This window comes from Lycium ferocissimum, chromosome 1, assembly GCF_029784015.1.
Source record: "Lycium ferocissimum isolate CSIRO_LF1 chromosome 1, AGI_CSIRO_Lferr_CH_V1, whole genome shotgun sequence".
Taxonomy (NCBI): domain Eukaryota; kingdom Viridiplantae; phylum Streptophyta; class Magnoliopsida; order Solanales; family Solanaceae; genus Lycium; species Lycium ferocissimum.
Window position 1 is genome coordinate 13,941,264 of NC_081342.1, and position 10,668 is coordinate 13,951,931.

The 10,668-nt window shown below is 34.3% G+C and overlaps 1 long non-coding RNA gene across 1 annotated transcript; it reads left to right on the forward strand.

Moving 5' to 3' along the window:
- Positions 1 to 6,885: 6,885 nt before the first annotated feature.
- On the forward strand, positions 6,886 to 10,430 carry LOC132068891 (uncharacterized). The gene is made up of 3 exons (XR_009417558.1): positions 6,886 to 7,039; positions 9,631 to 9,789; positions 10,137 to 10,430. It is a non-coding gene; the product is annotated as an uncharacterized LOC132068891 (long non-coding RNA).
- The last annotated feature ends 238 nt before the right edge of the window (positions 10,431 to 10,668 follow it).

Sequence of the window (10,668 nt, forward strand, 5' to 3'; positions counted from 1 at the left end):
GAGAGCGTTTGAAAACGGCTCGTAGTCGCCGAAGTCTTATACGGATGTGAGGCGAAGGGACTTAGAATTTTCAGTCGATGATTGGGTGTTCCTTAAAGTCTCACCCATGAAAGGTGTTATGAGATTTGGCAAGAAAGGGAAGCTCAGTCCCAGATATATTGGACCTTATAGAATTCTGCGAAAGGTCGGTCTAGTAGCCTATGAACTTGAGTTGCCACAAGATTTGGCTGCTGTACATCCCGTGTTTCATGTGTCCATGTTGAGGAAGTGTGTAGGGGACCCGTCGTTGGTTGTTCCTGTTGATACTATAACAGTTAAGGATGGTTTGACTTATGAGGAGATCCCCGTAGCCATTCTTGACCGTCAGGTTCGCAAGTTGAGAACTAAGGAAGTAGCCTCAGTGAAAGTCCTGTGGAGGAGTCAGAAAGTTGAGGAAGCTACATGGGAAGCCGAGGAGGATATGAAATCCAAGTACCCATTTTTGTTTGAACAACAAGCAGAGAACTCTCAAGGTAACTTTCCATAGTCCATGTCATGTTATGTCTCATGTTTCACGCTCATGTCATGTATATCCGCTCATGTTTCATGTCTCATGCCGAGTATCCATGTTTTCATGTAATCACATCATTTCATGTCTCATGTTTCATGTCATGTTTTCTTCACATTCGTGTATTCAAGCCATGCCCAGCCATATTCTTAACCATGACCCATCATTCGAGGACGAATGATCCTAAGGGGGAGATATTGTAACACCTCGTATCTTTAACCTAAGCTTTGACCATGATCCTAGACTTAGAGAAGTAGATAAAGGATGTGAGAATTGAATTTCCCTGTTCGGTTGTAAGATGGGGGTTTACGCCCATGAAAAGTGATCGTATTTCGGTTACGGGTCGTAAATCAAGTCGTAAACCGTTACCAAGGCGAACGTAAACCATTTGGAGTACATTGTTAAATACGGACCGTATGCCATAGGCCCGTATTTCAAAACGTAAACCGGTACCAAGGATTTGAGCATTCCGGAATTTGACATTTGATGTTACATTGTTAAATACGGACCGTATTTCAAAATACACCCGTATTTCAAAACGTATTTGGAATTTGGGAAAACTTCCTTGATGAAAGTTGTAGAGCTTTGAAATACCTTTCCAACGGTATATTATGGGGGTCAAACGGACATCCGTGCAAAGAGTTATGGCCATTTTTGAAGAGACGCAAGTGTAGTCCATTCGGAATACGGACCGTATTTCAAAATACGGCCCGTATTTCAAAATACGGCCAAGATATCTTGTAATATGGACGTAAACTGCAATTTTCCGAACAGTATATATTCGTCCATATCAGTTCAAATCATTATTTTTCATTCCTTCAAGCCCTAGAACGACCTCCTACCCTCTCCCATCATCAAGAACACCAAGGTAAGCCTACTCTAATTATTCCAACTCAATTCTAACATATACTCTAATGATCTAAACAAGAAATCATCATTCCTAAAACTAGGGTTTTCAAGAAAACCCATCTCAAGGTTCAAGAATTCAAGATTTTGGAAATCCTCTTCAAAGCTCAAGTCTTTAATTCAAGTTTTGGAGCGACTAAGGTATGTAGAACTTCCATCCACATGTGGGAATCTCTACGTTCTTCCCCATGCTCCGTTTCTTGATATCCATGAAGTTCAAACCCTAGGGCATTAAACCCAACATATTGGTAGCCCATAGTTATGTATTTATGTACATGAATTTTGTATCTATATTCGTTATTGTATTCCTAATCTTCCATTACGGTTATTAGGAACCCTAGCTTAATCCATGAATCATGAATTCTTCCTCATGTGTTCTCATTATGTTTATATGAAATTTTATGATTTTATGTAGCAAGTTACAAGCATGTTTTCAAGTCAATTATATATATAATTATGAACTATTGTTATTACTCATGAATCAAGAACATGTTTGCAAGACTACGACAAGTTATCTCATGAAACCATATTACAAGATATTTCATGAAACCATGTTACAAGTTATTTCGTGAAATTCATGATTACAAGTTATTTACAAGTTATTTCACGAAAATCATGGGCTTCTTAGCCAACTATATCATGTTCATGTTTTTGGGATTGCTTAGTTAACCGAGAAGGCTCGGATAGCCCGAAACTACGTCGCCACCGTAGGATAAGGGTTGTCGGCAAGGAGGCAACACCTTCATTTATGCATTTTGGATCCTTACATGCTTATTATTACTTAAATCTCATATCCCCGGCAAGGTGTGAGTGTTCTCCTGGTAGGACGCAAGTACCATCATGTTGTCGGTTACACTATAGCATTCCCCACGTTACAAGAAGTTTTATATACATGTATTTTCATTGATTTACTGTTTTCAGACTTTACTCACGTTTCATGCTCATGTTCAAGTTACATTCAGTTTCAGTTCATGTCCTATACCTATGTTGTGCCATGTTCTTCATTTCAGCAAGTTTTACATACTAGTACTATTCACCATGTACTAACGTCCCTTTTGCCCGGGGCCTGCACTTCACGGTGCAGATACCGATTTTCAGGAGCATACGCCTGCGCAGTAGGATCACCTCAGTTATCAGCTTATTGGTGAGCCCCACTCCTCTCGGGGTTCAACATGGAGTCTATATTAGTATGCAGTTTATGGTAGTCCAGGGCCATGTCCTGGTAGTTAGTATTCAGACATGTTTTAGAGGTTTCATAGACAGATATTAGTTCACAAAGTCAGTTATGCTTTCATGTTTGCAGACTATTACGTTTTCATGAATTTTCATGCTATGAGATAATTTCAAGACTTTATTCCGCAAATTATATTTTCATGATTCATTTAAATTGCATCATATAGATATATTGTTTTGATGCCCATGTTGACAAGCAAGCCATGAGGTTCGCTCGGAATTTGTTCTCTTAAATTTTTTTCTTCTATGATCGAATTTGCGCAAGAATGGTGTGGTAGAAGATTCTATTTCATATTGCAAAAGTTTCATGTTCAAATTGTACCAAAAATTACTTAGAAAATGTTATTTCGGAATTTAAAAAAACTTAAAAAGTGGCCGTCTAACCCGTGGCCCGCTTAGGGCTGGGTTAGGCAGCCTTTTTGCAAGCCCTTCAATTAAAAGGGCTAACCCGTTCTAGCCCATTTAATTCTTTGCACTTTTAGTTGGAGTCAGGTTGGGGTACCGGCCACCACTACTAAAAAACGGGAAAAACCGACGACGAAAACGGACTGCGTCGGTTTTTTTCAATGAAATCGACGGAAACCGACCCTTTTACGGTCCGTCGGTTTACATAGCCTCGCTTTTTGAAAACCGACGGACCACGTCGGTTTTTTTTTTTCCGACATCGCGTCGGTTACGTGGTCCGTCGGATTTTATACAATAATTAAAAAAATTAAAAAAACCGAGACGAGTCGCTTTTTTTAATTTACGATTTATTATGTTATATAAAAAAAAATATTTTATGGAAAAACCGACGCACGACGTCGGTTTTTTATTAAATTTTTTTTATTTTAAATACAAAATCGACACAGTACGTCGGTTTTTTTTATAAAATTTGAGAATTATTTTCCAGAAAACCGACGGACTGAGTCGATTTTTACGGAAAATTTCAAAATTAATTTCCGTAAAACCGACGGCGACGCGTCGGTTTTCTGGAAAATTTCCGGCATTCAATTCTGCATTTTACCACACTGCGCACGAAATCGGTACCAAAAAAGCGACTCAAAACTAGCATTAAAATGCTTCAAATCAATTCTAAAAGAGCTACAACACATAAAATCACCCTAAGTAATAGTAAAACACATCAAACACTATCTAAACACATCAAATACGATCTAAATAGACCTTCAAAGTTCAGAAATATTTAAATGTCCAACCAAAAGTACCATTAACTAGTTTTAACTTAATAATTCTAACATAACTTAATAATTCTAACTTTGAAAAGCACAATTCCAACCAATTCTAAAAATTGAAAAGTAAATCTAGAGAAATAAAATCTACATTTTAGTATTGAGGTTATAGAAATACTATAACTTGACAATTCTAACTTTGAAAAACACAATTCCAACCAAATCTAACTTTGAATTCTCAATAACAATTCTAACTTTAATAACTTATGGATTCTAACTTTAATTCTAAAAATTGAAAAGTAAATCTAGTCAAATAAAGTCTACATTTTAGTTTTGAGGTTATAAAAATATTATAACTTAATAATTCTAACATAACTTAATAATTCTAACTTTGAAAAGCACAATTCAAATCAATTCTAAAAATTGAAAAGTAAATTTAGAGAAATAAAATCTACATTTTAGTATTGAGGTTATAGAAATACTATAACTTAACAATTCTAACTTTGAAAAACACAATCCCAACCAATTCTAACTTTGAATTCTCAATAACAATTCTAACTTTAATAACTTATGGATTCTAACTTTAATTCTAAAAATTAAAAAGTAAATCTAGTCAAATAAAGTCTACATTTTAGTTTTGAGGTTATAGAAATATTATAACTTAATAATTCTAACATAACTTAATAATTCTAACTTTGAAAAGCACAATTCCAACCAATTCTAAAAATTAAAAAGTAAATCTAGAGAAATAAAATCTACATTTTAGTATTGAGGTTATAGAAATACTATAACTTAACAATTCTAACTTTGAAAAGCACAATCTCAACCAATTCTAACTTTGAATTCTCAATAACAATTCTAACTTAATAACTTATGGATTCTAACTTTAATTCTAAAAAATTAAAAAGTAAATCTAGTCAAATAAAGTCTACATATTAGTTTTGAGGTTATAGAAATATTATAACTTAATAATTCTAACATAACTTAATAATTCTAACTTTAAAAAGCACAATTCCAATCAATTAGAAAATTGAAAAGTAAATCTAGAGAAATAAAATCTACATTTTAGTATTGAGGTTATAGAAATACTATAACTTAACAATTCTAACTTTGAAAACACAATCTCAACCAATTCTAACTTTGAATTCTCAATAACAATTCTAACTTAATAACTTATGGATTCTAACTTTAATTCTAAAAATTAAAAAGTAAATCTAGTCAAATAAAGTCTACATATTAGTTTTGAGGTTATAGAAATATTATAACTTAATAATTCTAACATAACTTAATAATTCTAACTTTAAAAAGCACAATTCCAATCAATTCGAAAATTGAAAAGTAAATCTAGAGAAATAAAATCTACATTTTAGTATTGAGGTTATAGAAATACTATAACTTAACAATTCTAACTTTGAAAAACACAATCTCAACCAATTCTAACTTTGAATTCTCAATAACAATTCTAACTTAATAACTTATGGATTCTAACTTTAATTCTAAAAATTAAAAAGTAAATCTAGTCAAATAAAGTCTACATATTAGTTTTGAGGTTATAGAAATATTATAACTTAATAAGTCTAACATAACTTAATAATTCTAACTTTAAAAAGCACAATTCCAACCAATTCTAAAAATTGAAAAGTAAATCTAGAGAAATAAAATCTACATTTTAGTATTGATGTTATAGAAATACTATAACTTAACAATTCTAACTTTGAAAAGTACAATTCCAACCAATTTTAACTTTAGAATGATCAATAACAATTCTATAACTTATGGAATTCTAACAAAAAGCACAATCCAAAAAAAAAAAAAAAGACTAGTCAAATAATTAAAGTATACATGTTTGCACATATTCAACATCAATAATATTACAAAGAATGATAACTAAGCTAACACAAATACATTGACAAAGAACATGAAATATAGCACAATCTCAAGCAAAAAAAAAATGACAACTAAATTAGTCAAATAAAGTTTACATTTTTTTCACAAATTCAACATTAATAACATTGCAAATGATGTTTAACAAAGCTAAATAGACTAGCATTAGGCCTAAAATCTACAAATAAAACTAAAATTAAAAGAATTTTAAATGCCCTAATTTAAGAGAAACTAACCTCAATTTATTAACTTCAAAATGGGTTTGCGGTAGGCGGGAACGGGCTGCCCAGGCAGCGGCGCTGGGCGGCGGAAAAATGTGCGGCGGCGCTGGCGGCGGGGAGGGGGGCGGCGGGTCGGGTTTGGGGGAATGGGGGTTTTAATTTGGAAGAGGGAGCAAAAATGAGTATGAAACCGTCTCGCTATGAATTTAAAGAAAACCGACGGATAAAACCGACCCTGTCCGTCGGTTTTTCCCGCACGTTTGACCAGATTTGACCCAAAAATTAAAAAAAAAAAAGAGGAAACCGACCCTGTCCGTCGGTTTCCTAAAAAAAAAATTGTTTATTATTTTAAAAAACAAAAAAATTGAATGGCATATTATTTAAAATATTTTTAAAAATAAAACCGACGTCGTCCGTCGGTTTTATATTAATTATTATTAATTTTATTTTAATAAAACCGAGTGGGACGTCGGTTTTGTTTTGCGGATTTATAATTTCAAAATTTTGCGGAAAAAACCGACGTTGTCCGTCGGTTTTTTAATTAAAAAAATAAAAAAACATTAGAAATACACAAAACCGACGCACGGAGTCGGTTTTCCATCGGTTTTTCAAAGTGACGCAGTCCGTCGATTTTTTGTCCGTCGAATTTTGCCAGTTTTTTAGTAGTGAGCCCATATTGACACCTCTAATCAAGGGCAACCTTGTATTGCAAATGATGGCTTAGGGTTGGGACTGAGCGATGCATTCAAAGATGTGACAAAAGAGAACGGTGGTCCATCAGGTCATTTAAAGGTTAGGATATGAAGGTAATTATGCGAAAAGATGAGGGTATTAAAATAATAGACAATTAGTTGGTATTCTTAATTCAGCAGACAGTACAAAATCTAAAGCACATGTTCGTCCTCTAGCTCTCATTTCTAAATTTGCAGTCTTCTCTCAATTTCTTGAATTTAAAATGGAATTCAAGGAAGATGAAGACTCCCATCAACACCCAAACCCAAATGCTCAATCTTGAACCTATCTGAACTCATCACTAAAATCCTCCTAAGGCTTCCGGTGAAATCCCTCTTGGAATTCAGGTGTGTTTCAAAATCTTGGCTTTCTTTAATCTCTAGCCCTCAATTTGTAAAGGCACATCTTAGTCTATCTGTTAATAACAATGATGACACCCATCACCAGAGGCTTATGTTGAATTCTATTGGACGTAAGAAAATCAGTTTTAAGGTCTGTTCCATTAGATCCTTACTTTATGAGTCTGTCATGGAAGTAGCTGATTTGGGTAGTCCCTTAAAAACTGAAACACAAGAAAGGAGAGGGGGTGAATTATAAAATTATCAGGGGGAAGGGGAGGTTGAATTATAAAATTATCTCTTTTTAGAGTTAGTAAGTTGACTTGTTGTATCACACAGTCGACTTCCCTGCAAGCCTAAAAAGAGAGTTAGTATAATTCTGAATATAAATGAACTATAGAAAAGTAATTGACACAAGTAATTTTATACTGGTTCGGATCATCGGTGTGGTGCCTATTCCAGTCCCTTTGGGTTACAAGGGTTTCCTTAGAGCCTTGAATGATTGTCGTTACAGTGTTTGGTTCTTAACGAACCGTCAGCTTGTATCTGGCAATTTCTAGATTTTCTTGGTTACAACCTTGACCTGTATAGCTATGTATCTATCCCTACTTTTTCTTTTTCCTAACACTGGAGTCTACTAGGACTACAGTGCTTTTTGTAAGATGAAAGTGTGAATGAATTTGCTCAAGTAAAGTTGTACTCTCTTACAGGTCTTGAGGGTCTTCTATTTATAGTTGAGGTTGGACGAGGTCTTCATTGTTTGGCAGCTTCTTGATAGAATCAGGGAAGATCAATCGTTCCTTTGATTGATCTTCTGAGGCTCGCTCTAAGGTAATCCAAGGGATTTTGTCCCTCCATCAAGGGTTGACACGACCCTTGATTTGATCTGTTAAATCTCAGCTTTCCCTTCTCTTTAGGCGTAGCGTCCTTGACTGGAAATCTTTCCCTTTCTCTGTTGCTCTAAACTTGGCCGTGTGACTTGCTATCTTGTTCGGTCAAATTTTGATTGAAGATTGTCCAATCTCGGCTTTCTTTTGATAATTGTCCAATCGCGGCTTTCCTTAGTAGGAATTTAACTGAAAAGCTGGTGGTACTTAGACTTTGATCTTGTTTCCTTTTCTTGTGTCTCGTTGGTACTGGATGGAATATTCTGTTTCCTTTGTGGGCGACGACAGTTGTTTTTCCTTTTTGATACATGCTCTGTTGATCCTTCCTTGCATCATTGAATTCAAGCGGTAAGGTTTGCAATACAAACTTTGGGCCATGACTTTCTTGAGTGGACTAATATTGACAAAGGCTGCTGGGCCGATGCAGTTTGGTCCTCAATTTGCTTAGTGTCTTATTGGGCCAATAGGTTTGTACTTCGAGTGTGGGCCTGCAAACAAACGTTGGATTAGTGTTGTTATTATTAAAAGGGATAGTTACCGGAGTAACCATCCGGCTTGCCACCTTTACTATTATTAGCCGTTTTTTTATTTAATTTCTTTGAATAACCCTACAATGCAGACCTTGTTTCTTCTTTTGAAAATCACTTTCTAAATCCCAAAATTCACTGATCTTAAGTTTTTCTATAATTTGCTTTCTTCTTCTTCTTCTTCTTCTTCTTCTTCTTCAAAGGATCACAATAATGGAGTTCTTTCATAAAACAATTCTCTGCACAAATCACCAAAACCACTGTTTGAACCCAACTTTTCTATCATTTAATATCTTTGATGTATATCCACTGTATATAAATATTACAGAGTGTATTTCACAAATTACTGCACATTATACATTGAGTATGCAGTGTATATTTGATGTATAATCAGTGTCAATCTGTGTATAGTTCATATATATCAGTGTAAATTCGTGTATAATTCATATGTGTGTGTAGTGTATATGTGGATTATACACTTATTATATAGTCTTTATACATTAGTTATACATTGATTATTATATGACCGATCAAGGTTTTGCCTGGTTCATCTTCTACTTAACTTTTCCATTGATTTTCAGTTCCAATCCATATTGAATCGGTTCTAATTACTCCAAAACTTTAACCACAACATTCAAGCACTACTTCTAACAAACCATATTTGATCAGCCAACTCCAATTTTGAAAAGACCCCCTTGTTTTATTCACAATTCCAGAGGACTCTAACAATGAGTTTTTTTTTTTTTTTTTTTTTTTGCTTCTGAAATTTCTCTGCACACTTCATCCACTCAGGATTTGAATCACGTTTTATGCACAAACAAACAACTTTCAATGATTAGAATGGCAATTCCTTCACCATGAAGAGACAAATCTAAGGAAAAAAAATTAAAAAGAAAGAGAAGAAGAAGATAAAGCTGGTCTGGTTTTAGGCCATGCGCAATATTAGGTTTGGATTTTGTGAATGAATAGATCAAATGAATTAGGCTAAAAAAAGAAAGTCACACCTTTTAAAATTAAAGATCGGGTAAAATAAAAAGAATAAGGCTATTTTCAGTTTTGGTCTTAAATGGGCAGCTATATGAGTTAAATAATCTTCATTTTATGTCGTTTGGCACAATGATTTTGCTTTCTTCTTTATCAGTTTTGATGTACTAAAACTGCTTTTATATTATTTTCTAAAATATAGGTGACTGAACTTTCTCCGGAACATGTCAAGAGCGTAACTGGTGGATATGCAAGAAGCAGATATGCATCAACCCTGTCATAGTTGGTTTAAAAACTGTCAAAGGAACCAAACAGTTTGAAGCTTTAGCCTACTATATATGATGCCTTGATTAAAGAAAAGGTAACTATTTGTGACATACCTGCCAATAGAGGTAATTTTCCCCTTTGATAAGAATGATTAGGAATTTTTTTCCCCTTCGTATCATCAAATGTTACATCTAGGCTGCACCATTTCTTTATGGTGTCATTTTATTTAATCATTCTCTCTGATGCATGTTCTAAGAAGGCATTTGTGAGGGAAATGCACATTATCCATATTTTACTGTGGCACAGTCTATGCTTATAATGCTTTAAGTGCAAATGCCTGAAGAAGATCAGTACAACGCCCAATGATTTGATATTACGTACGCTGCCTGTTTCCAAAATTGGTGGTGAGAATGTCTATTTTCTTTTATATGCCTCTTGCAGAAATGCAAGGTAAGGCTGCGCACAATGGATTCTTGTGGTCCGGCTCTTCCCCGAACCCCGCGCATAGCGGGAGCTTAGTGCACCGGGCTGCCCCTTATACACTTTTCAAAAGAAATATATTAATAAAAGACATGTTTGTCTGTGAAATGTGAACTATAAACTATGGTTTTATATTTTGGAGGGGTAAAGGTAACTTGCCTTACTGATTTCATCAAGAAACATCCATCAACATGGATTCTTCATATTGCTACTTTTATATAAAAGTGCTCAGTGTAATATTTTAATTTTTACTCCCAAAAACTTATGAGAATCTTCTGATGCCTCTTTTTCCTTCTCTCATATTATCTTCTTTAATGGAAATTGTATTATTTTTGCACTTAGTAAGTAAAAAAAAAAACTTTAGTTTTATTTGATTGTGCGCTTTTCTTTATTGATGCTAGAGAAAAAGGAAGTAGAAAGGAATAAGACTCAAAGAAGAGATAGAGAGAGGGAGAGAGTGAATTTGCAGTGGTTTGTTGGAAAAGAATTCAAT